This window comes from Pogona vitticeps, chromosome 8 (assembly GCF_051106095.1).
Source record: "Pogona vitticeps strain Pit_001003342236 chromosome 8, PviZW2.1, whole genome shotgun sequence".
In the NCBI taxonomy this organism is placed as follows: Eukaryota; Metazoa; Chordata; class Lepidosauria; order Squamata; family Agamidae; genus Pogona; species Pogona vitticeps.
This window is the reverse complement of record NC_135790.1, coordinates 29,278,016-29,303,566: the sequence shown is the minus strand read 5'-3', so window position 1 is coordinate 29,303,566 and position 25,551 is coordinate 29,278,016. Positions and strand designations below refer to the sequence as shown.

Below are 25,551 nucleotides of genomic sequence, written 5' to 3'. Positions count from 1 at the left end.
AGAAATGGCCAAAGACCCCCCCTCCCCACTATCCCTAAAGGTGCTTTGTCACCAACACAACCTTTTTCTTCTTTATTTTTTAATTTTTCCTTTTGGTTTTGTCTGATAAAATAAATTCTTGATCACCAAGCAGCTCAGGCGAATCCACACAGGGTAGAAGGCGGTAGCTAAGAACAGCTGCTGGTTTAGAAGGTCTTCCCAAATTCCAGATTCTGCAGGCATCCAGGAGCCTCCAGGCGGTCTCCATAGAGGTGGAGGTTTAATCCATCCCCTTGGTTTCTTTTGCTGTTTTGGGCCTCCCGGGCTGAGAATCTAGAAGAACACAGACAGCAAAGGAAGCAATATGACAAAGCAGGTCTGAACAGGGGGAAGCTGTTTCCTCCTGTCCTGGGTCTTCGCTCTCTCTAGCCCAGCATCGCCAACTCTGATTGGCAGCAAAGGCTGTCCTGGGTTCTTTTTTAGGTCAGTCAAATTCCCTGGTGGTCTCCCATCCAAGTGTTCACCATGTCTAACTCTGCTTAGCTTCTTAAGTGGGAAAATATGACAGAGAGCATAATCAAGCTGTTATGGTTATTTTTCTTTCACATAAGAAAACCAAGGCATAAATGCTGAATGAGAGCATAACATGGAATTTCCAGTGTTTATTCTGGATGGCGTTTGACTGTTGGCAACATGGGAGCATTGGGCATTTTATGGCAATACGGCAGCAAGCATGTAACAGCAGTTAGCATCTGACATCTTTTGCTTGATGAGTTGCAATGTGCTGTTGGTTATTAAAATGTGACTCAGCTGGTTTTCAATCTTAACAATGGACAAAAGGGCTTAAAAACACACACATATAAAGACCCCTCAACAACCACCTGCTGGAAATAATAATAAAAAGTAAAATAGAATTTCCAGCCAGGAAACCATGAGTACAAAAATAATCATGGCAAAGCAACTTCTATTAAGAAAGTGTTGCCATTGGTACTCATGACCAGCCTAAATTGCAGAAAGCATGCAAGGTAAGGAAGGGCATCAACCAGGGAAATTAGTATGAAAAAAAGGATTAACAACTTAGCTAAAAGTTAGTGAGCATTTACTAGTCCTCAGCTCCTGTAGTCTCTTACCGTTGGCTGTGCTGAGTTTTCTGGGAGGTGAAGACCTAAATAGTTGGAAGACCTCAGATAAGAACCACTGGTGGAGGATGTTTCATGGGGACACGGCCCTGGCGTTGGGAGGAAGCACGTGCCAGACAAGGCATAACGAAACCCAACAGCTTCTGTAAATGGGAAAAACAGGAAATAGGAGAATATAACATTGAAGATGTTGCCTGCAAGCTGAAGCCAGTGTGGATGTTTTTATGTTGCACCTGGATTGCTGAACAAGTGCAGCCCCTTTACCTGGTCTGCCACCTAAACGGATCTGGAGACAGCCCGCTCACCCGCTCTAGCCACTCCACCCGGGCGCCCGTCCCCTCTGCGCCATGGCTGCTGTGACACCTGGGATATCGGCCTGTGTTTTGGCCCTGGGCATCCGGCTTGCCATGGCAACGGAGGCGTTGGCGATCCTGACCGCTTCCCCTGGTCTTTTTGCTGCTCTGACAGGGAGGCTGATGACAGGCAGAGCAGGGGAAGGTCTAATCCTGGACTTCAGTGTTCCACAGAAAGGAAGCAACGCTCCCTGCAAAGACGTTCCCTTTGTTGTTCTAGCTTTTCCTTCATCCACACGCCAGCGCCCTGCAGCCAGACTTTGGAAGAGGGCCGCCTTTCCGAATCACTGGCTGGTTCTGCACTGAGGCGAATCTCTCAGGGAATCGTTTGCAAAGGACACCCTGAAGGGAGGCAGCGGCATCATCTGTGTTTGTGAACCTCTCTGGCAGAGGAGCAGCATGGCCTCTCTGAAGGACTCCCCATTTTTAAGGGCTACCAAAGCCCCTCCTCTCCCTTTTCAAGGGGTCCTCCGTTTATGGGACAGCCTTCTCCAAATCCAATTGAAGGCTAAAAGCCACCATCTTGTCATGTTGCATGATTGTGTAAGGATAATTGCACAGCAGGAGATGGTTTGCCATCGGCCTGTCTTGCACCCGTTCACCCCTGGTTGCATAAGTGACGGTATGACAGAATTGCTCCGGCAGCCGTCCTCCCTCAGAGGGTGTTTTTCCAACAAGATTTTGACTAAGGGATCAGAAGGAGGGAGGTCAGGGACCTGGAAGTTGACCATCCTCCACGGAGAGCAACCCACCAAGTGCTCAGTTTCCCCCTCTCACTGAGATGCACTGGGAATGCTGTTTGAACTTTTTTCTAATTTTCATGCATGTAGATATGAACCACCGTGCAAACTGGCGGCCACCTTCAACAGAACCTTGAGATGAACATGGTACCTCCTCATCGGCTCTCTGGGGTTCAGATCAGGTTCCCCAGTTTGTACCAAGATCTCTCACCTCCTCGGTTCCTCAATTCACGGAGCTCCGTGCTCTAAGGTGTTCATCAAGCCCACCCCTGCCTCGAGCAGAGACCACCTCTAGGGGAGAGAGAGGGTGTCTCGTCACCCTGCCCTTTTGCTTCTTGAGAAGTATGTAGCTGAGTGTTGGGAGGGACAAGAGGGAAGGTCGGTCCGTTCTTGGCTTCCCCCTTTGCTAGAGGAGGGGCATTCCTGTGCAGGCAAAGCAACGACAGCTCACTCAAGGAAGTGCTCCAGGCTGCATGCTATGGAGGGTGGGACAGGAGCCATCCATCCCAAGGTCTCTTGCTCTGTTGGGAAGTTCCTTTGGCAATGGCAACGCCCAGCATCCTTTGGTCTCTCTCTGTGTATGCGTGTGATTCTTGGGAGCGATATTCCCAAAGGGAACCGTTCTTCTTCTTTTCGAAGGCAGCTTGGAGCTTGAGTCCGTCCAGAGGGCAGCCCCCTTTTGCCCCCTAGAACCTTTCCTCCGCAGAGGCTTTGACGGGTCTCCTGAAACGGTGCCATGCCTTACATTGCCTCCTCTCCACAGTTTCCAGCAGAGCCTTTGAAATTAAGAATCAATCCAATTATTCAAGCCCATAAACAACATCATAAAAATAACATCAATTTGCACCGAAAAGCGCAGCATTAATGTGCTGAAATAATGATGCGTTTTTACAACATAAACTTACAATCAATCTTGCTTTTAGCGCGGCGAAACAGCAGGCGTGAGAAAGGATCAATTCCCAGCCTTGATTCAGGTGGCCTGAATTCAGGGGAGCTTTTCTGGGAAAATCCATAATGATGGGACTGCGACTTACAGGGATCAGGCCTCCCCCCCCCCCACCTCTGGGGCCTGACTTGGCTTCATATACAAGGGCTCCCACGTTTGGGCCGTGCAGGTGGCTTTATTGAACTGCTGCTGTTTTCCATTGTATGACAGCCTTTTCCTTACTGTGATTTGAAACACAGGAGAAATACATTAGGAGGAGGAGGAGGAGAGAGAGTCACGGATCCCCTGGTCTGGAGATGTTCCTGTCAAATGACAAGCTCTACAGCTCTTCGCCTCCTGAGATTCCTCTGGTGCTTTGCCTGCCGGAAGCCAGGAAAACTAAGGAGCCCGAGGCAGCTCCAGACGGGAGTGGGGAGCTGGCATACCCCTTGTGTGAGCCATGAGCTTCCCCTGCAAGGCCCTCCTCACAGCAATCACACAAACAACCATTACTTCTTGAGGTTGCTGACCTGCCTTCTCCCCTGCTGTGCCCGCCTGCTTTCACACGAGAAGCTCAGCTCCTGGAGAAGGAAGCAGGGCTGCTCCTGCTCCTGGGATGGTGAGGAATTTCCCCTTTCCCCCACCAGCACCTTGCATTTGCAAGTCTGTTTTGTGCAAAATCACTTTTCTTTAGTTTTGCACAAAATGGGCCAGCCTTTGCTCAAAATGGTGCAGTTCGCACACCTGCACAAATTGCATGGGTGACCTCGCACTGGGAGGCTGGCTGTTTGGTCAAAGGACTTCAAAATGTTGGACAAGCTGCTTGCACTTTTCTCGACAGTCAGCCAGGCCCTTTGTGGTTGCTGCATATGTTTGTGGAGTGTTAGATACCCACAGACACCCACATGCTAAGCACAGACACCTTGGCTGGAGGAGAGGCACTCTGTGCCTCACTCTCCATGGTCAAGGGCTTATCCTGGCAACCCAGCCCCAATGAATGGAGACAAGGAACTTCTCGGGCACCTCCCGCATCCCAAGCAGGACCAGAGCAGATCCCGTGTAGACTTTCAGTTGCAGACCTTCCATCTCCTCTGATATCTCCCAGCCAGCAGGAGCACCTTGCTACAGAAAACAAGGGCATCCAGAACAGAGAAGCGTCTGTCTGCTCCTGTGGCAGAATTGCAGAGCTTCGTCAGGGAAAAAGCTTGGGACTGGAAACGGATGGGTTTGGCTTATCCTTGCATACAGTGTCTCCTTCCTCGCTATTGTGTGGGGCCTCAGCACTAGCTAGAGTTCTCTGGAGCTTTGCATCTTGCCGGATGCGGCTGCAGACTCTTGTGTTGGAACTCTGCTGGTCTTCTTCCGCTTCCTGTCACATTTTACAGCAGGGCCACTGCAGCCAGCGCTTCATAAATATTGAATGCTGGAATATTTACATACTCCATTCCGGGTTTATAAATAACAAAGATGAGCCCTCTTCCCGCAGGAGTCGTCTGGGCAGATAAATCCAAGCCCACAGTGTCTTGGCCAAAGTCAAAGTCAACACGAGGGGATGGGAGCCTTCCCACCTGTAGACCCCAGGGGGCCCAATGCCTCGGTCTCTGCCCAGGTGAGGAGGGCTCGCTGCAGAGACACCAGGAGTTAATGGGTGCTGCAGAAAAGGTTAGGCTTTAATCACAGCTCTTTGGAGAAATCTTTGCTGAACCTTGACTGAAATGTTTATCTGCAGCCTGTGGAAAGGGCAGTGGAATCCAAAGAGGGTCCCCCCCGGGAAGCTGTCTTTTAAACTAAGCAAATGTGAGAGGGCCTCCGTTGGAGCAGAAGTGAGGAGCAACATTTGAAGTGCGGGCCGCCGTGGGCTTTGAAGGTTGCCGCTGGCCTGGTTTAAGGTGGCCTCTCTTTTTTTGCACATGAACTGGCACTCGGAAATATGATTCAAGATGAGGCGCTTAGGAGGGCTTTGAGGAGCCGGTCGCCGTTTGTTTAAAAGGTTTCCAGACGTTTGTCAAGGTAACTTTGGGTTCACGAAGGGCTGCTGCAGAGGTTGCTTTTCAATCCCCTAGTGGCGTTTTTAAAATGCGTGGGGAGAGAGGGCCAGGATGTGCCCCCTCGGGGAGGTCTTTGTAAAGTTGGAATCAACAGATGAGAGAGCGCTTGGGAGCCTGCCCAGCCCAGCCATCCTGCCCACCCCATAATAGTCTTTCTGTGGTCTGCTCCTTTACACAGAAATGAAGCTGTCCCTCTTCAAAGTGCTGTGATTCTTTTCTCTTTCTTCTGCCACGTGTGCTCAGACACGCTTCACACAGCTATTGCGCTGAAGCCTGTTCTCAGGAAATAAAATCTTGCGGTAAAGCTAAAAAAGTGGCTTTGGGGAGGCCTGTTGCACATTGTGATGCATCTTTGGTTCTGCTGTTTGCATGGGATTGTGGTGCTTAGGCCAAGCAACGTATGTTAGTTATGAAGAGCCAGCCTGTGTGGCCTTGGGCAAGCTGCAAAGTTCCAGCATGAGCCCCAGAACAAGGGGACAGTCAACCGCTCCTGAGTTCTGTGCACCCAGAGAATCCTGGAAAAGGTCACTTGGGATGGACTTGACAGCACATCATTATTAATTACTGTGAAAAAGACAGAAGCATATGAAATTTCGTTGTTTTTTTTTTACTGCAGGATGCTAAGAATGTCTCAGATCCAGAAGGTGACCAATGAGAAGATATTAAAGCAAACGAACAAAGACCGAGAAATTAAAATACTCATAAAATGCAGAAGGAACATTGCAGCCATGAAATGAGAAATGAGAGGTACAGACTGTTACGACTGTTGCAGCTGATCTTCTGAGGTCAAATAAATGGGAAGACAAGAGCAGGCTGGAGCGGAACTCCACGGATGAAAAACTTGGGTGATGAAATTAGATCATCATCATCATCATCATCATCATCATCATCATCATCATCATCATTGTTTAAGAAATAGAAAGGAGGGAGAGGAACTTTAATCATCATTATAGAATGATTAAAGGTCATGACAACTCGCTCACGGGTCGCATTTGTAGACCACTGTGTTTGGAGAGCTACAGCTTCTCCATCGCTATCTAAAGTCACGGCAAACACCCCTCACTCATGACCTAGTTGAGAAGCTAGAGGGCCTTCAGGGTTCATAAGATTGATTTGGGGCTGGGTAGATGATTTAAGCCCTCTCCCCAATGGCCACCTGGGGCCGAGCTTCGAGAAGTCAATTGTTTTGGAATACAACTTCCAGAATCCCTCAGCCAACATGGGAGTTGTAGTCCAGAAGTCCCCCTGACCCCAAAATGCTGCTCTGTTTGCCCTCTTAGCAGGCATTCCCATCCGCACCAAGAACCGTCTGGCCTGCGCCCGGAGGCCACACGGACTGCGCCTGGGTGTCTCCCAAAATCTTGTCTGGCCAAGGTGCTGCTCGATTTCCCCATTGCTCACCAAGGGACGGATTCACCAGCAGATTTAGTGGGTCCTGAAAATAAAAGGGTGGGCAAAGAATCAGGCATCTTGAGGGGTGCGTGGTTTTGAGGACATGTTTTTCCCCCCTGAAAGCATGTAGCTGGAAGTGGTGGAAGGAAGGGCACCTCCTGTTTGTGCAGCTGAACTCTCTGTTCTGGAGAGACACCTCATCATGCGCAGAAGGCCCTTGAGCCCTGGGGCAGACACATTTAATTATAGCGGAGTCTGACCCGAACCCTTCCCAATTTGTACATGCCTGGTCCTGACAGTTACACGGTTGTCCTCGTATGACTAAATTAAAAGATTTAGAGAGTACAAAAATGGTGCGAAGGCTAATTGTATTCCTAAAAGGCCCCAAGAATCAGAGATGAATTGAGCACTCTTTGTAAATTATGCAGCGAAACCCATTGGAGCCAAAGAAACTCCGAAGAAGCCTTTAATGTTTTAAGAGTGACTGTGTGCGGCAGGGAGGGAGGGAGGGAGGGAGGGAGGCAGAGGCAGAGAGAGAGAGAGAGAGAGAGAGAGAGAGAGAGAGAGAGAGAAGGCTGCAGAAGAAGACAGGTGGGAGAGAGCCTGGCCAGGAAGACACGGTGCATGTGAGAGATGGGCGAGCGGTAGGGAAAATGCAGCAAACATTTTCTTCTGTCCTTAACCCTGCACATGTTTGCATGCTGCCTCACACAGGTCCATCGCCTATGGATATAGTAGTAGCAGTAGCATTAGCAGGAGTAACAATAATCAGAACAATAACAACAATAATAATGATGTGCCATCAAGATGGTTTTGACTAATGGCGACTCTTTCCAGGGCGTTCAAGATAGTGAGTATACAGACATGGTTTCCCCTTCCCTTCTTCTGGGGGTGTCTTGGGAATGTGCAGCTTTTGCCCCCAAGGCCACCCAGGCTGGCTCTTCTCCCAGGAGTCCCAGTGGGGGAATCGAACTGCCAACCTCTGGCTCCGCAGCCAGGGACCGAAACCACAGAGCTTTACACTGGTCACACCTGCTTGAAGTGTCTCAGAGCTCTCGGTTCATCAAGCCTTTGGTGTGATTATCTTTTCAATGACTGCTCCTTCCTCCATGCAACTTTATCTTTTGATCGCTACCATAAACTTTATTGCAAAAGCAATGAAAAGTCATTATTTCACCAAAGCATGATGGAGAATCACAGGGCACCGGCCTGTTTATGAGCCGGCCTTGATGGCTACTTGGCTTCTTAATGGTTGACCCCAGTGTCTTTATGAAGAGCAAGCCCGTTTTTACTGGGCTCGTTGTTCACCTTTGAAGGCTGCCCAGCGGCCAGTGGGAAAGACTGCCAACTGGTCCATTCAACTGGCTCCCCCCTCCCACACACCTTCCGAAAGACTGGAAAGGCAGGCCTGTTCATCAGAACGGGTCTCATCGTGGCCGCCATGAGCCTGGAGTCAGAGCAGGTACATGCATGCCAAACTCCACAGAAGCGTTTGAAAAAGTGACCCAGGCCTTTTCATACCACAGCTCCCAGAATTCCACAGAATACTGGTTGGGGGATTCTGGGATTTGAGACCAAGAAAGCAATGTCTGCAAGGCTGGCCCTGGAGATTCCTCCACCATGTAAGTGGAGAGGAGATGACGGGAAGGTCGTCAGATGCACCAGGACAGAAAGACTGTGAAGGGAAAAGAGGTGATTGTACGGTCACATGTGTGTCACCCGAGACCACAAGTCTCCTTGTTCTGCAAGATGGCTTCCGCTCACTCTCCCTATTTGGAGATGCTGGGTCTGAGGCACACGGCTTCCCCCCCCCCCCCCACGGATCCACTCCTGCCACCTCTGCAGGCCAGGGCAGCTAGGCAGGAGCGCAGGAGAGACAAGGAAATCAATGGTCTTTGAATAAAATACCAACACATCTGCACCCACACACACCTGTTCTACCTTCACAGCAGGGTCACTTGTTTTATTCACAGTGTCACCATCCAATCTATTTCCACGCTGACATTTCCTCCCCTCCTCTCCTCCCGCCGGCCCCGAGCCGTGCCGTCTCTGTTGGCAGCTCAGGTCCCCGTGGGCATCCCTTTCTGCTCGATGGACAGTGGGTGGCTGAGTGGGAGACGGCGGCCCTCTCCCAGCCTCCAAATTCTTGCCTGTCTGGTTGATTCATCTGCTAGACAGCCTTCCACGCCAACCCGTCTCCCGGCTGCCAGCCGTGGCACCCGCAGGTCTCTCCAGGGAACAGCCACCCACTCCAGGGTCCCCGGGGGAACGTCTCTGCTCCTCGCTTCCCTCCCTGCCGACAGAAGCAGGAGCAAAAAGGAATGGGGGGGGGAGGAGGAGTTCTCCTGCGTGCGCCTTCCACCGCCAGAGTCTTCGGCCAGATCTTTGCACTCCCAGGCTTGGCTGGCCTCCAGCAGTGTACCGTGAGGGATGTGCAGGCCAGAGGGCAGCCTCCTGCTGGCGTAGCCACTGAGGGTGGACTGTGTGTGAAAGTCAGGGTGTGGATTTCTATGTGAAAAGGGTCCCCGGAGAAGGGGCCTCAGTCTTGATATCTGGGTAGGAAGGCAGGCCCATCACCTAGCTTCTTCCGTCGAGACTCTCCGCTCTGCTCTGCTGACAAGTCTGCTTGCCGACCTGGACCAGCATCGAAAGCTAAGCAGAGTCGAGGCCATTTGAGACATGGATGGGGAGTCCACCAGAAGGCCACAGTGAAGTCCAACCTGGGCAAGGAAAGGATCCTGTAAGCTGGCTGTGCAATGCCTAACATCAGGTAGTTTCCATGCTCCTGCACATGGAGAACTGGGGAATGTGATGCTCCTCTTTTTGGGACGGTGCGGCATGAAACGCAGAGACCCAGGCGCTGCAGGGTCCGCCTGCTGCCTCTCCATTTCTATGCTGGGAAGAGCCGCTCTCTGCCCTCCCCTGCTGCCCTCCTGCCTTCTCCCCTCCCACAGAGGGGGGGACTGTGGAGAGGGGGGAGGGATTTGCCACGGGGACCCTTGGCGGCTGGCAAGCGGATCTCGCCGGGGCAGCACAATGCTCACTCCCGTCTAATTGGACGGAGGAAAAATGCCAAATTTGCAAAATTTCCTATTAAATATTTAATTTGGACTGAACAATTCAAGACGCTTCACATTATCAAAAGGACTCGGGTTCATTCCTGGGGCCTCCTGTGATTAGCACAGTAGTCCGCATGTGACAATTTGCTGATCCAGTCATTGTGGGCCTTTGTTACATGGTGTTCGACACCGATGGAGGGACAGCATTAACGAAGGAGCATTGATTTTAGCATCGGCCGTTGTTGTCTCTCTCTCTTTCTCTCTCTCTCTCTCCAACCCCCCCCCCCCCCCTTTATGGCAACATTCGCAGGCAGACAATGCAGCTACCTTCAATTATCTTCAAAGCAGCTGAAAAGCAGGAAATCAGTCTTAGATGTGGTAAATAGACGCGGCAAACCCTCTGCTGAAGCATGCAAAGGCGAACGCCAAGGGAGCAACAGCTGCCCACACAACTGTTTGGAGCTTATTCAGAAATCTGATTGAAATTCTTTGGTTTTCATATTGGTTTGTGGGATGGGGTTTTGCAAAAGTGCTTTTCGGGAATCCGCTAAGGACAAGATGGAGGATGTTATAAATTCAAGCGCAAGGAGAACCGAGGCTGTGAAAAGAGTGGCTGAAAGCAGCAGCCCCCCCCTCGTTAGGAATGGCATGATGAATCATCCTGGCCGGTTCTCAGCTCTCTCGCCCTGCCCCCCCCCCCCAGTTATTGTTTTCAAAAGAGGGAAAGCTTCCAACTTGCAGCCTGGCATGGATGCTTTCTGTAAATCCTGAATGAGGAGATGTAGGTCACAGCCCAGATTCGAGGCCATGGAGGCCATTGATGGAAACCGTGTGTCCCCCCCCCCCCCCGGACCGCATCAGGAAGTTACAAGTAGTGTTGCTGCCATAAAAAGCGCAGTGGTGGGATCCCCCGGACACAGCGGCAAAATGCTCTGCCTGCTGGGTGCTGTAATGGGGGCAGGCGGCGTTGATTCACCACTGATATTGCAGAGTATCTGTTAAACACCGGTTCCAGAACTTTAACAACCAGGCTCCAGTTTGGGTCGGAATGAGGCAAAGCATCTGGTTTAAAATGTGCAGCGCGGAATGTCAGTGTTTTGTGCTTTGTTTTGGCCAAGTGAAGGAAGAGCTGCTGCTAAAACTGGATCGGCAACGTTTTAAAAAGCATACGGTGCTCCTGGACATTGAACGCCTGCAGGCTGCTCGTTGGTCTGCGCGCACAGGAGCCTTGGGTGTACGTGCAAGAAGTGGTGAGGGCCAGAAAGATGGTTATGGCACGGTGGCACCTAAGGTCCCTGGCCTGGGGTGCCTTCTCACCTGGGGTGCCCACCCGTCTGAGTGCCAGCTGGCAGGGGAGTGGGGAAGCTTAGTGTGGTACATTACCCGCTCCCCGGGTGGCTTCTCTGAGCCCCTGGAAACATGCCAGCCTCCAAAGGGGCTGGGGCTGTGATAATCAGGATCAGAGCAGCCACCCCACAGGTTCCTGCTGCCAACTTGAAACACCCTCCAAAATTATCCACCCCCCTCTGAATAATTACTTGTCTCTAAATATGCTATCTGCCGGTTGTAATTAAATCAAGCAGCAGAAAGACCCAAGCCCTTTGTGTGAGATCCCAGGCTGGCACCAGAGCATCTGCCAATCATTCCCCCCCCCACCCCAAATGAGCTTAAGATTCCTTCCCACGTCCCTGGCCCAGAAGCTGGTCCAGAGCATCCTGGAGCCCACAGCCAAAACCTCGCAGTTACTTTTGACTTTTTAGGGCTGTCCAACTCAAAGGTTCTGTCTGGACCGTTAGGAAAAGCACACTGTTCTGCACTTCACAGCGGCCATGAAACTCCCCCCCCTCCATAGGACCCTGACCCCCCCCCCAAAACCTGGCTTTCCTCAGTCAAAAAAGTAGGTGGTTACTCATGGAAGCTTCCAGGGGCAGCCGTTCACCCTTTAATTAGGCTGAGCTCCCAATTGGCATGATGTGTTTATGTCAGAGAAGAGGCATGTTCTTCAACCGGCCCTTAATCCTAGGTGGGCGTTTTGTGTCTTTGCTCACCTTCAGGTCTCTGCAGCCTCCCAAGGATTCCAGGGGTCAAGAAGGGCTCTGCAGACCCACCCAAGCCAGTCCCCTTCTACGCTCAACAAGCCCTCACCGTGAAGAAGGGCATTTTCTCCCTTAGTCTGACCACTGGCCAGGGACGACCAACTTTCTTGTGGTAAGAACTGCTGGCAAAAACTCAACAGAGAAAGAAGCCAGCCCACCAACCAAGAGGGAGAGGATAGAAATCCACCTCTGGTTTTGAAAAATGGATAGATGAAGTTGTTCGCCTGCCCAAGAATGATCTAAAGGTCCAGACTCTTGGATGCTTCCCAGAACTGCCAGTTGCCAACTGACTGACTGACTGACTGATTGATTGATTGGAGAGGTGGAGGGAGGGCTAGAAGCTGCAAAACCAGCCTTGGTGACCACATGGCCACTTCTGAGATAAAGAGCAAAATATGACTCATTGAAAAAAGGATGGGATTTTTGGGGTGAGCGGGGGAGGGAGAAGCAAGGCCCCCAGAGCTGCCCATGAGTTGCCCACTTCTGCTCCACGTTCTGTGAACTGTTCCCCCCCCCAAAAGGAGGCTTCAAACAAGACTCCTCTTGTTGGTGGTGTTTGAGATGAATGTCAGCCAGATGTTCTTGGCCAACCCGCAGACTTCCCAAGGGTGGGGAGGAATGATCCTCCCCCTCAGCAACAATGGGAGAGCTGGCCACAGGCATCCCATCTCACAGGATGGAAATGCACCTCCGCGTGGGCATGTTTCATCGCTCCCCCCCCCCCACTGTCAGAACCACATCTAATGTTTAATTTCAAAAGTCAGCGGCTCATGGATGGACACCACTGGTCTGTTGTGAACCGGATGAAATGAAAAGACACAGATGGATTGGGCTGTGCAGGGATGGGCCAGGTGGTGGCTCCTGGCAAGGATTCTCCCACCTGCCAACCCAGCTGACTCCATACGGGAGCAATACAGTAAATATTGCGGGGCAATCCGTGGGAAGAGGGAGCGAAGTGATTCATGGAACGGAGGAGGAGGTCACTTTGCTGCCCTTTGACGGAGCAGAGCAGTTCTCGCTCCCTGCATCAGGTATGTTTTCCCACCTCTTAATTTCATGCAAGCACATTGGGGACCACACAATGCCGTGTTGAAGCCAAAGGCGACTCCTTTCAGGCGCCTCTTCCTCGCTGGGAACTCCCAGCTGGCAATGCTATTATTGACTGTAAAACCAGCCCTCCTCTTTAAATCCAGGCACATTTAACTTTTACGGCCTCCTGCAGCTACCTGCAGGCTGAAGGTAAATCGTGCTGCGAAGGAGTTATTTACATCTATTTGTGCTAAATTTTTCTTGCTCATTAATTCACCCGAGAATGCACAGTGGAACGTGTTACAACCGAGGAAAACAAGCCCCCCCCCCTTGCCAGGCTCACCATTGCTTGATGATCAGCCATATTCTGCTTCTGAGCAAGAGCTTCGCTGATTCCTGGGTGGTTCCCCCCCCCCCCCCGGTGCATTCCTTAGGTAGCTGCCTTAGGGTACCTTCTTCTGCCTTCTGCTCCTCAGTGTCTCTGGCTGAGATCCTTTTAACGGACAGTGCCCAGGGCTGAACGCAGGACTTTCAACAAGCAGTCAGAGAGAATGTTTGTGGACATTCCCTGGCATTGCAGTAAATCAGATCGAATATGCTAAGGGTTGGTTGTGTGGCATATTTCAGTTGTTTCTGTCATATCCGAGACACAAAGCACCCAAAATAAGCATCTAATAAGCAACAATAAGAATTATAGGCATATACAACACCCCCCCCCCCAGGAGTCAGGTATTTATTTTGGATGGTGCTGTCCCCCTTGCCCTGTAAAAGGTCAAGTAGACTGTGATGCCATCTTTATAGAACCACTGGCTGGGGTGTTGCTCACGGAGGGCTCAGAAATGAGTGTCCCCCCCTCTCCTGTAACTCACTCTGCTCTCTTGGGCCTGTTGTCACATGATGGAAACAGCTCTCCACCCCCACTTCCCCCAGGTCTGCTAGTGCAAGGCAGAATTAAAGAGGTGGGTGCAGATGGACAATACTGGAGGGGGTTTAGTTAGAATTAAAGCACCTTTCAGTGGTGGGAAGCACTTGCAAACAAATCCATTATTGAGGCAACATTTCCCCCTTCTTCTTCTTCCTCCCACCCCCCCCCCCGCATGGTCACAGAGAAGGAGGATGCTTGTTAATATGTTGAAATCTGCCTTGACGCCTGGAACCCTATAATTGCCCTACCTGGCTATGGTCTGTGTGGCAGGAGCTGTCCAGGTGCTCACACAGAGGAAAGTGTTTTTATCCCTTCGCCTGCTTTGATGAGGAATGGCGCAGACTGAACTTCGGACCTTTAGGGCACAACAGGGAGATGCTAAGAAAGAACTGCAGCCTTTCCCAAGAAGGGGCTCCTTGGCTGAGATTCCAGCTGGAACACCTTTTTATTTATTTATTTATTTATTTATTTATTTATTTATTTATTTATTTATTTATTTATTTATTTATTTATTTATTTATTTATTCATTCATTCATTCATTCATTCATTCATTCATTCATTCATTCATTCATTCATTCATTCATTCATTCCATTTATACCCCGCCTATCTGTTTGTCGCGAACACTCTAGGCGGCTTACAACATAACATATAAAAGAGCACCTTGCACCTGGCTGGAGAATCATGGCCCTAGACAAAGAAGACCGGCCACTGGGATCTTTGCTGGTGTGCTGGAGAGAAGCCCTCCCTCCAGGCCTCCATTTCTCTCCTTCTCCAGCTCCTTAGAGTGCTAAGAGGGTATGGACTGAGTTCATTGCTTTTCTGCTTTATTAATTCCTAATTTCCCATTTGCAGGAGGTTCAAAACCTCCAGCCCTTCACCGCAGCCAGCCAGCCATCGTAGAGAGGATCCGAGTATCTTTGGCCACTCTTTAATTTATTTCCTGATGCTACTGAGAGATTTGATGGCACCGGTTTAAACATAATAAATTTCTCGAGAGGCCAAGATTAGTTAATAGAGCATCAAAGCGTCCAGGAAGCGCTGCTTGGTTAGAAATGGAAAAGATCCCACTTTTTCCTCCTAAGGAGGGAAATCCTAGAATCTTGTCACTGGAAGGCACCCCATTCCTTGAACGGAATGTCTGGGAATTCCTCCTGGAGGAGGAGGGCGACCGCGGGATGTTGGAAGAGAGAGAAACCCTGATTGTGCCCAATTGGCATGGCCGTGTGTTGTACACCATTCCAGAAACAGCTCCGTGGTTTAAGGCATCTGGCTGCAAAGCCTGAGGTTGGGAGTTCAATTCCCCCCTGGGCCTCCTTGATGATCCATGAGGTCCCTTCCAGCTCTGCCGTTCTAAGATTTTTATCCTCAAATGAACTTCTGGAGACCATTCTGTCTCCTGGATGCAGTCAAGTCCATCAAAACACCCCCTTGCTGTGCGGACCCAGCCGCCTACCGAGTGGACGGGGCTGTGCTTCAGCAGGAGGAGGAAGGAGTGAACATGTTTGTGTGGTTCAGCAGCCCTGTCCCACCGCTTTCAATGGTCTGCTTCACCAAGGATGGTGGAGGGGTCAGAGAAGTGGGGAGACCGCACAAGGAGTGGTTAGAGTGAGGCCCACGACCGAGGAAACAAGAAACACTTCTGCCCCCCAAAAGGTCTCTGGATGGAAAGGGGATCGTTCTGCAGGAGAGAAGTAGTCACAGAAGGAAGGGTGGACTGTGGTCTCATGGGGTGGCAGTTGGGGAGCTGGTGTGCGGTCCCTGACCCTTCATGGAAAAGGGAGAGGTACTACAAAAGGGGACAGCTGGGTGTCTCAGAGGGCAGGGCCCCCGGTGCAACACCAGACATGATGGCTAACTTTTCTGCAAAAGAGTGGGCAAAGTGGTGCCCTCAGGTGACACATTGCGGAGTGTGCTGTCCAGGTGCCGCTGCTCCCTGTGGAGGACGGTAGCCTTCTTGATCCCCCTTCTTAGGGGTCTTTGCCTTTCCTTTAGACATGAAATGGGCAGTGCACCTCCCTGGCAGTGCGGCGAAGAGCTGACTATCCTCCCTGAGCGAGGACCAGTGACCTCCTGAGCAGGTGTGGACCGCCTGTCACCTTTGCTTCAAGATGCCTCCTTTTGCCTTTGGGTTGGCCTGCAGAGGCTGGCCTTGAAGGCAGGCTCTGCTGGAGTCGCTCCCCTTCATTTCCCATGGGTGCCTTGCAGAGCGAAGGGTTGTCTGTGGAGGGGTTGTCCTGTGTAGCCTGTCCTCAGGGCCACTGCCAGGCTAGAGCTGCCTGAAGAAGCAGAGAAACCAGCCAGGGACACAAATGGCCTAGGATCCTTGCTTCCACCCCCCCCCCCCCTGCAAAGCACTCAGCCAGTCAGGTATAACGAGGTTGGCTTGAGCGTCTCAACAATAACTGCCGGAAATCCAGCCTCTTTCTCTCTGGGGCCAGCTGGCTGTGGCAGGGCAGGCATCCATCTGAGCTCCTTCATTTGCTTAGAAAGCTGTTTGTCGGATGATTTATAGTGACAGGCTGGACAGGAGGGTGCTGACTTAGAGTCATCCTGTAGATCTTCCAAAGCCCAGGGGGTTTGGGCTGTGTTGCCCCCTCCTTCTCCTCTCCAACCAGCTCCTGAAGCCCAGCATGTGTTGGGACGGATCTCAGGCCAATCAGCTGCAAAGCCATCACCTTCCCAGGTCTCAAATTTCAGCTTTTGTTTTCTCTGCACCTCTGAGCCAGAAAAGGCTCACATCCAGGCAGGCTGGGAATCCATCAGCCGAGAGAGTGGTCTACAGAAGGAAAGCAAGGGCACAGGGAAGGCTGGCAGACATGCCGCCAGAGCCTGCCAGGGAGAGACCCTCTGCCACCTTCCCCAGGTGGCATCTGTGCTGGTCCTGCTTCTCTCTTCCGCAGCACTCCTTCCTCCCAGCCTGGCTCATCCTTCCTCCTGCCGCTAGAGGGGGAGCAAAGGGTGCTTTGAGCCAGAAGGTGCTTTTTGAGAGAGGCTGTCGCTCTGGTTGCTGCACCTAATATTTGTGCTTGGGAGGAAACGGGGGGGGGGGGGGGCAGCCAAGGAAAGGAAAGGCAAAAAAAAACAATCCCTGTCCTTCCCATTTGGGGCTGACAATAGCGGAATTATCTCTCCCAGTTTTATCTTTTGATTCACTCCCAGGCTCATCAGATCGCAATTTTGATCCAGACAGCTTTTATTCCTCAGTCTGAGTCATGTCTTAGCTTTGCTCCCTCTTTCTCTGCAGTTCTATCTAGGATGGTGGTGGCAGGAGAGGAACAGATACCATTCTGCAAACTACCCCATGTCAAAGGGGCTTTGCTTTTTAAGGAACCCTCTCTTGCTCTCTCTCTCTCTCTCTCTCCCTCGTTCTCAGTGATCAGATGTGACTAACATAAAATCATGCAACCATTTTTAAAACATCAGTTTGTACAGCACATAAACAAGCCACGCACCAAAGAAGTATGATCTCCAGTTACTGGGCCAAAAAACAGACCTGTTTTTTTTCCATATGGTGATGCCTTATGTCAACTCTTGTTATTCTTATTCCAAGCCGCCTGTTCTTACCTGTGAGTTCATTCCTCTTTATCCTCCTCCTCACCTGTTCACCGGATGCTGCTCTTCTACTCGATGGCACCCACAGCAGCTCACAAGACATCAAACAACCAGCAGGGGAAATATATCAGTTCAAAAGCAGCACCCGTAAGGGCATTCCTATAACCACTGCCTCAAGAAAGGAAAGACACAACACAAAGCCTCCACTTTGCCGCCACAAGAGGCTGCGTCAATTTATAAAATGGGATCTTACTCTTAATTATAGCCGGATCTAGAAATGCAACATTTGACCAAATTTCCTAGTGATTTTTCCATGTGAGAGTTGATTGGCCATTCCAACTAGCATTTTTTGGAAACAGGATGCTTTTAAGTCCCAGAAATAGGAAATGGGTAGGATTTTAAATGTTTTGATGATGGTGATCTGGGGAGGAGGGACTTTCTACATTAGCAGTCAGGCCCACAGCTCAGGAATATCAGCCAGAGTTGAAATCATTCAGAGCTCCACCCCAGGACTGTTTTTAGGGCAACGGCTGGGGAAATTATCCAGGATTTCAGCCACATTTCCCCCCATTCTATGAAAATGAAATGCCAAACAAAGAGCAAAGAGCAAAGAGCAAAGCATGGGTGGAGAGGAAAAAGCCAAGAACAGAAAAGGGGCAGGATGGAGAGGAACTGGGTAGCATAAAACAGAATTTCTTCACTGTTGTGCTTCAGAGGTTCATGGCACTGCAGGAGTGTGGGTCTCTACCTGCTTATATCTCACCCAAAGCAAGCACCTTGTGAATTACCAAATCAGAACACAACAAGAGTTGCTCTCTTGGACTCCATCCCCCAGAATCCCCCTGTTGCTGCACTTTGGTCCTTTCCCATTCCAAGGACATACATATTTTAGGGATAGACATCTTACATGCTGGGTCAGATCACAGGCCTTCTTAATGCACTGCTATTGACAAGAGTCCGCACACTCTTTAAGCACATTCATTCATTCATTCATTCATTCATTCATTCATTCATTCATTCATTCATTCATTCATTCATTCATTCATTCAGTAAGTAAGTAAGTAAGTAAGTAAGTAAGTAAGTAAGTAAGTATCATTCAGTAAGTAAGTAAGTAAGTAAGTAAGTAAGTAAGTAAGTAAGTAAGTAAGTAAGTAAGTAAGTAAGTTAGTGTACTTTTATATATCCCGATTTAGGGACAAGCACTACTCTGGGCAGTTTAGAATGGAAAAAATATTCCAACCAAGAAGAGAAACCAAGAACAACACCAACAGTAAATGATCGAGGTGGGGGCGGGGGGGGGGAAAGGAACCCAAAATACAATGTAAGGAAGCCTAACCTGTTGGAACTGGAGATGCTGGAGGCACGCCCCCTCCCCCATGCATGCACAATATATATGTTTTCTCGTTGAACTCTAGGGCCGTCCTCAAAGGGACGCACCCCTTCAGCTCCCTTTTGGCCAGAAGTTTCAAGGTGGGAAGGAAGAAATGGCAGGATGCCTTGCAAAGTCCTTCAACACAGGTTGGGACCTGGAGGGACTTTTCTTGGAGGTCTTGAAGAGTCAGCTTCTCTGAATGTGGTCGAACACTTTCGCAAGACCATGGAAACGGCAAGCTTCCCGGCACATTAGGGCATGAACTTTTGGGGCTGTTGCCGTTCCCATGGTGACACTCAGAACGCACACTTAGGTGGGGGCTAAATCCATCCAGAAACTTTCGCTTTCCTCGGAGGGGCTGGGGCTGGTGGAATGAACACCCGGGCCGATTCACAGGATAATTAAAATTTGTACTATTTAACGGATGACAACAATTGAAACTTTAATTAGTCTCCTTTCACTGATGTTTTGTTTCTCACCCAACTGGAGATGAACAGGGGAAGCGTTGGGGGGGGCAGTGGCACAACAGCAGGGAAGGGGCAAGGATAGCACATTCATTTCATCAGCACCCAACAGTGGTGCAGCAATAATAATTAAATTAATTATAAAAGCAATTTGCCTTTTTTTTCTTTTTTCAAATTTGATTTGACAGCTTATGAATGGTTGCCTGGGTCTGGGTGTAAAACAGCAGGGGGTAGGGAGCAGGAAAGTATGCTCAGCTCAATTAGCCATCAGCTAATTTTGCAAGAGAGGCTGATTTGGGTAAACAGAACCCCCTCCTTGGAGGTCTGTGTAGTTGGAGGATAAGGATGGGCAATTTTGGGTGGGTGGTGCCCAGCCTAGGAGACAGACCTGAAATGATGCAAAGGTCCCAGGAGATCCTGGGCTTGAATGCCATGTGGGTGGAATCACTGTATTACTTGAATCACCGCATTGGTTTCTTGTGATCCCCATCCAGGCTGCCTCCTCTAAAAGTGTAAGTGGATGGCACAGTCCCGAAAGCTTGTGCAGCAACACTGTTTTTTTCATGTAACAGGTCCAGGGTTCAAATGCCAAATCTCCACTGAAAAGGACCGCAAGTAAATGAACCGAAAATACATTTTGCTTCCATCTTTAGAGCTTGCCCACCTGAGTAGATGTTATAGGGCTACAGAGATCAAAGCTCTGATGGTATCAGAACTGGGAACATTTTTTCCTTTTGGGGAATACAACTCCTCCAACCCTAAGCCTCCTCCAGCCAGCTTATGGCCATGAAGTCTGTAGGATTTGGGGGGTGGTAATTTTTTTTAAAGAACATCTTTCTTCAGCAGGCACATGAACACAAGTCCCAGAATTCTCCATCGTGGGAGCTCCCTCTAACAGACCCACACCTACAAGCACTTAAATGGGGCTCACCTGGAGGAAAGGCCACTTTGGGAAGGCTTTCAGGAAATTGCCTCACTGCTAGCCGGGAGCTTCCTTTCTGAACAAGAAGTAGGCCTCCTCAAAGCCTCTACAAGGAAGTCTTCCCAGGTGAGCCACATTTAAATGTCTGTAGGTGTGGGTCTATTGTGGGAACTCCAATGGAGAATGATTGGATTTGTAGTCCAAAAATCCTACACCCACAGTTCATAGTATAGGCTCACGTTCACATCAAACAAATTGTGTGGAATTCCTCCAGCAGAGCAGTGCATTGAGGAGGAGCTGTCCAGCACAAAGACTTGCTGAAATGGAATACAACAAGGAGGGTTTCATTGGAAGGCAGTTTTGAAGCCACCCCATTCCTCTCCATCAGCAGCACCAGCCCAGCCAGAGTCACTCACCCACTGAGCAGACTCCCTGGTCCTTTTCATTACCTCTTCTGCACCATATACGAAACCAATATGGTGTATCTGCCTTTTCAAACAGTCCAGGTAAACAATCTTACACCTGCCAAGCAAATTCACCTAAGTCAGTAATATTCTCTTATCTGAGCTTCTAAGGCGAGGGCAAACCTCTGAAGGCATGAGAAATAAAGATGCTCTCGGGTGCGTGTGCGTGCTCTCGGTACTGGAATCTCTCTGTGTGTTTGTGTAGGTGTGTGAGTGTGTGCTTGTGCACCCCCCCATGCCTGTTGCAGAATGATACTTCAACATCTGCATTAAAACATCTGGGTGTGCTTTTATAAACAAGGCCATGTTTTGCTTCCACATGTCCAAAGCGTTTCCCTCACAAAAGCCACTGTTTGCTTTTGGGAAATGGGCTTCTATCTTTGCAAGCTTGTGTTGACATCTGGCAGTGCTTCAGAAAGACAGGATCTTGATTTTAGCATGCTCGTGTATGTACGGATGCTGCCATTGGAGTAGAGGCTTTCCCTTACATGCTTTGGCTATTCTGGCCTCCTGCCTGGACCAAGTTTATCCCCCAAAAGTAACACCTATGACCACCTTCAGAATGCAACATTTTGCTTGTACTGCCTTTGCTGCTGCAGCGTCTGATAGGATGCCATCATCCCTGAAATCTCACCGACCTCCCTCTGGTTGCCTCACTGCAAAGCACAAATCTGTTTTTCCCTCTGTTTTTCCTCCTTCTCCTCCCCGTCCATCCTTTGCCCTTTCATCTTGGCATCCCATTTTCATTTAATGGGAAAAATTGTGGCTGAAATCTTTGATAATTACCTGAGGCATTGTTCCCAAATTGCATCTGATTGCTTTGCTGGAGCCTCCCGGCTCTTTTCTCAAAACCTGCTGGGTTGTGTTTTATGATTAAAAAGAAAGAAAGAGAGAAAGAAAGAAATGTGTGTTTTTCCCCCTCAGGTGTGACAATGGTGGTTCCTTATCATCACACAAAGTACCCAAATCTCAGAAAAAGGATTTGTGTGTGTGTGTGTGTGTGTGTGTGTGTGTGTGTGTGTGTGTTTTAAAAAAAATGATGTTGGAAGTTGCTGCTCCAATTACTTGGCACCTACATTTTCTTTTTTCGCTTCTCTAAAGGCTCATTGGCATCTGGTGATTTTTTTTTTAAGGACACCAAGTTTGGACGAAGGGCCACACACTGACTCTGGAATCAAAGTCTTCCTTAGCCAGGCCTTTGCTGGAGACATGAAACGCCGAGAAGGAGGGACAGTCTTTGAGCTTCACGCTTAGATCCAACCATCAAAGGCAACAGTGGCAGGAAGAGGATTATACGATTGGAGATACTTACAGGAAGAGCAGAACCCCCCCCCCCCCTTCTACCAGTCCGTTCACAGGCACAATTCCAAGTTCTGCCACCCCTGGTTCCACCTGGGTCTGGGCTATCTGAGGATGGTGCTTTCCTTTACACTTCCAGGTCTTCAGAAGACGCCCTTTGCTCGGTCCAAGGTATGGAGGTGCAGCTGGTGAGGATGTGAGGGAGGGCCTCCTTGGTGGCTGCCCCAAGGCACTGGAACTCCCTCTAATGGAGCCCCCTCCTTGCCATCCTTTTAGGGGCAGAGCTTTGTCTTCAGGCAGGCTTTTTACAATAGAAGAGCTCCCCCCGCCCCAGGTAGGGGTTTTTAATGCAGAAGGTGGGTGGTCCTATACTGTTTTTCCTTATGTGCTTTCAAAACTTCTTTTAAGGCAGTGGTTGCTTTAATATATGTTTATTTAGGTTTTAATATTGTAACTTACCTCATTGCTATCTGCTATTAGGTGTTTTTTCAAAAAATCATTTTATAAACTGGTTGTTGTGGGTTTTTCGGGCTCTTTGGCCGTGTTCTGAAGGTTGCTCTTCCTAATGTTTCGCCAGTCTCTGTGGCCATGGGCATCTTCAGAGGACAGCACATTTTATAAACTGCTTTTTTTCCTATAGATACAGAGATATCAAAATATGTTGTTGGCTCCTTTTCTTACCTTTTGGCATATGCCTACTGGATCCAGACACCCCACCTGGAAGATGCTATTAATATTGCTAGAAAAACAAAACATGGGATGGGCAGAGACAAAAAAAGCTTCGTTGTCTCCCTGCCCCCATTCCTGTCCATCAGCCTCCTGTAAGATTATTAGCAGCTCCAGATCTGTGATATTGATATGGACGATGTTTGGGTAGCAAAACCTCCAATTCTCCCCCACCACCTATTTTTAAGCTTTGGAAAGGCACTGAAAGGTAAGTTTGTGCATCCTCCGTGTCTCATCCAGTTTGACTGTCACACCGCTGTTAGCGCCTGACCCTGTTTTCCTTATTTGTTGAGCTATTTCTAGGCTATCTCTTGATTGTAAGGCCCTTGAGATGCTGTTCAGAAACATATAGTAAAGCAGGCGGAACCCTTGCAATCATCAAGAACAGGGAGGCTCATCCCCTCCAAAAGAGCTAAAAACCACGTATCAGCCCTTCAAAACCAACAAGCAAGGAGGGACCCCTCTGTCTTGCTCTGCCCAGCCCTCCATTCTCTTCTAGCGCTCCAGCTTTTGCACAAGGCAGAAAACACATAACCGGTGGTCAAAGTTAGTTGTTTAGATGGAAACCTAGCCACTTGACAATCAAAGTCTATATGGCAAGAAAGCCAGGTTAGCCGCCTGTAGGTCCCAGTTCTTCTTATTTCATGACAATTTGTTTATTATTGTTTCTGGGTTAGTGGCTGCCATTTTGTAATATCTCTGGCTAATTCCTTGAGATGTGATGATGGCCCCGAAACATTCTATCAAAAGGACTGTGCGATGCGGTGTTTATTAACCTTGCCTTGGCTTGAGATGGCTTGGAGGCAGGAAATATCTTACCTCTGTGCGTCAAAAGGAAGCAATTCAAATCTGCTGATGGTTTTTAAAATGGCGGGGGCTCTGCTGACCAGCAGGGGCTGGGGGCTGCAAGAGGAGGCTGTTTTGCTGGAACATCCCGAGGGCAGTGGCATGTGAACCATTGTTCAGCTGCCAGAGCCAAGAAACCCTATTCCAGCTGAGCCATTTTTAATAATTTATGGTTTCCCCTTAGTTTCCAGAGTGTTATTACCTCCTTTAATATCATTTACAAATTGCACATGATCCCATCAATTCTAGTAAAGTGAGGAAATGTTCAAAATAGCTTTTTTAAAAAACCAAACCTTAGAGCCTTGGTGGGAATAGATGGAGCTGGACTGGCCAAAGAAAGGGCAGAATTTATCCATGAAGGATGAACGATGGTCCCCTCCTCTCCATTGTCTTTTTGCACTCTTGCCAAGCTTGAGAGCACCAGACCTGGAGGCCCTGCGGGAAGGTCTGATAATGGAAATAAAGGAATAGGAACACCTTCCACGGCCTCGCTGGTGTGTTCCTGAGAACTAAGGGGTGGTCAGACCATGCTGGGCAGAACTCTCTGTGAGCAAGAGGACGCTGGTCAGCTTTCTTCCCTAAAAAGACCTGGCTAGAGTCCATTGCCTTTTAAATATTCTCATTACTCCAAATTTTCCAACATCCATCCTTTTTAGTTTCTTAAAAATCAACCACACCTCTCTCCTTCCTTCTCTTTTTTGCTATGCCAGGAGCGTTACCAATCCTCTCTCCTTTAGCTTGAGAGCAAGTACGGTAGACTAAAAAGGGAAGGGAGCTTCTCCTCATTAGATTTCTCAGGTGTGTAAGAGGAGGAACCAGTGTTTGACTTATTTTTCTTTCAAAAATAATTACTGGGAGTCAAGTTGCTTTGGAAAAACCATGCTCCTTGGAAAGAATAACCCTTTCTAACCCTTGTGCATAAGGATCCCTTGTGATTTCTTATCAGAGAAGGAAAGGAGACACCCCAGTTGCCTGGCTCCATCTCCACTTCCTTCTGCTTGCTACGCTCCTGTGGCTGAGCTCTGGCACAGACTGAACCCTTGGCAGGGAGTGTCTAGATTTGTTTCAGGAGTTGACACACAACTCTTCATAAACATCTATTCCAGGAGAGTTTGCACTGCAATATAAAAACCGGAGCCATCAAATGGAGTGCAGTCAGCACCAAGTGAACTGTGCAAGAAATTCCATGGAGAACTCAAGTTAGCACTGTTTAAAATACGAAGACATTAAAAGCCCCAAGAGAATTCCAAACAAGCTCTCAAAAACAGAGAAAAGATAGAGAAAAGTAGGTGCCAAATGATCTCTTTGTTGGGGAGGGGGACCAGAATCTTCAACAAGATGAAAAGAAATCACTTTCCTTTGTTCCCTGCCACAGAGGGGGCTCTTCAAGTTGGGGGCTGCCTTAGGAGAACCTGAGGGTTAGGAATAGTACTGATGCCATCTTTCAGCTGGGGAAGGGGGGGCAAAAAGGCCACACCTTGTTCTTACACAGGAGAACCTGAAAAGCAGAGGCTTACATGGCTATCCTACAGGGAGCACATTAGCGTTGGCACTCTTAACTGCGGATGCCATGAACACTCACACAAACATTTTTTTCTTCAACTCTAATGTCTCAACATAGTGAGACATCATGCCAAAATTAACTCCAAAACATTTCAGCCTCTAAACTGAAGTGGCAAAGGGGCAAAAGAGGGGCTCTCTTGTCCCTTTGCCACATAGCAAAGATTTTTGCACAGAATTCAAGAAGTTGTTTTTGTTTTGCACAAAATGCAAAGATTTTGTATAAAATTTATTAAATCCTAAAATCGGGGGGAAAAGCACAGAACTCTCATAACCTTGGTTTGTGGGGAGAAAATGTTGTATATTTTCCTGCTCTGGCCAGCGATAATGAAATCATTGCAAACTGGCACGAGGAGGGGCTGGGGAATTCTGGACCCACTTTAGCTCCTTGGGTTTCCTCTCCCCTCCGTCCCGATATGTCAATGGCTGTGATGCTCTCCAGGCCTTTCTTGACAAGGTGGTCTGATGGGAAAGGAAGCTGCTCCTTTAAGAGCGCTCCTCATGGTCTGAGACTCGGTTAAGCAAACTCTGGGCACAAACAGATCGTCCTGGGCAGACACTGAGATTTCCCCTTCAGATGCTTCTGTGATGTTCTCAATACAGGCCTTTTCTGCAGGTTTTCGCTGTTCCTTGGAGCGCTATGCAAATTCTGCTTCCCT

At 49.2% G+C, this 25,551-nt stretch overlaps 1 long non-coding RNA gene across 2 annotated transcripts; it reads right to left on the bottom strand.

Annotated features, from left to right (window-relative positions):
• Positions 1–58: 58 nt before the first annotated feature.
• Positions 59–17,383, bottom strand: LOC140701865 (uncharacterized). 2 transcript variants are annotated; one of them, XR_013538176.1, is made up of 3 exons: positions 17,252–17,383; positions 1,110–1,261; positions 59–312 (listed from the first exon to the last, which is right to left on the bottom strand). It is a non-coding gene; the product is annotated as an uncharacterized LOC140701865 (long non-coding RNA). The 2 variants fall into 2 exon arrangements; XR_012080857.2 differs by lacking the exon at positions 17,252–17,383 and adding an exon at positions 2,423–2,545.
• Positions 17,384–25,551: the final 8,168 nt, after the last annotated feature.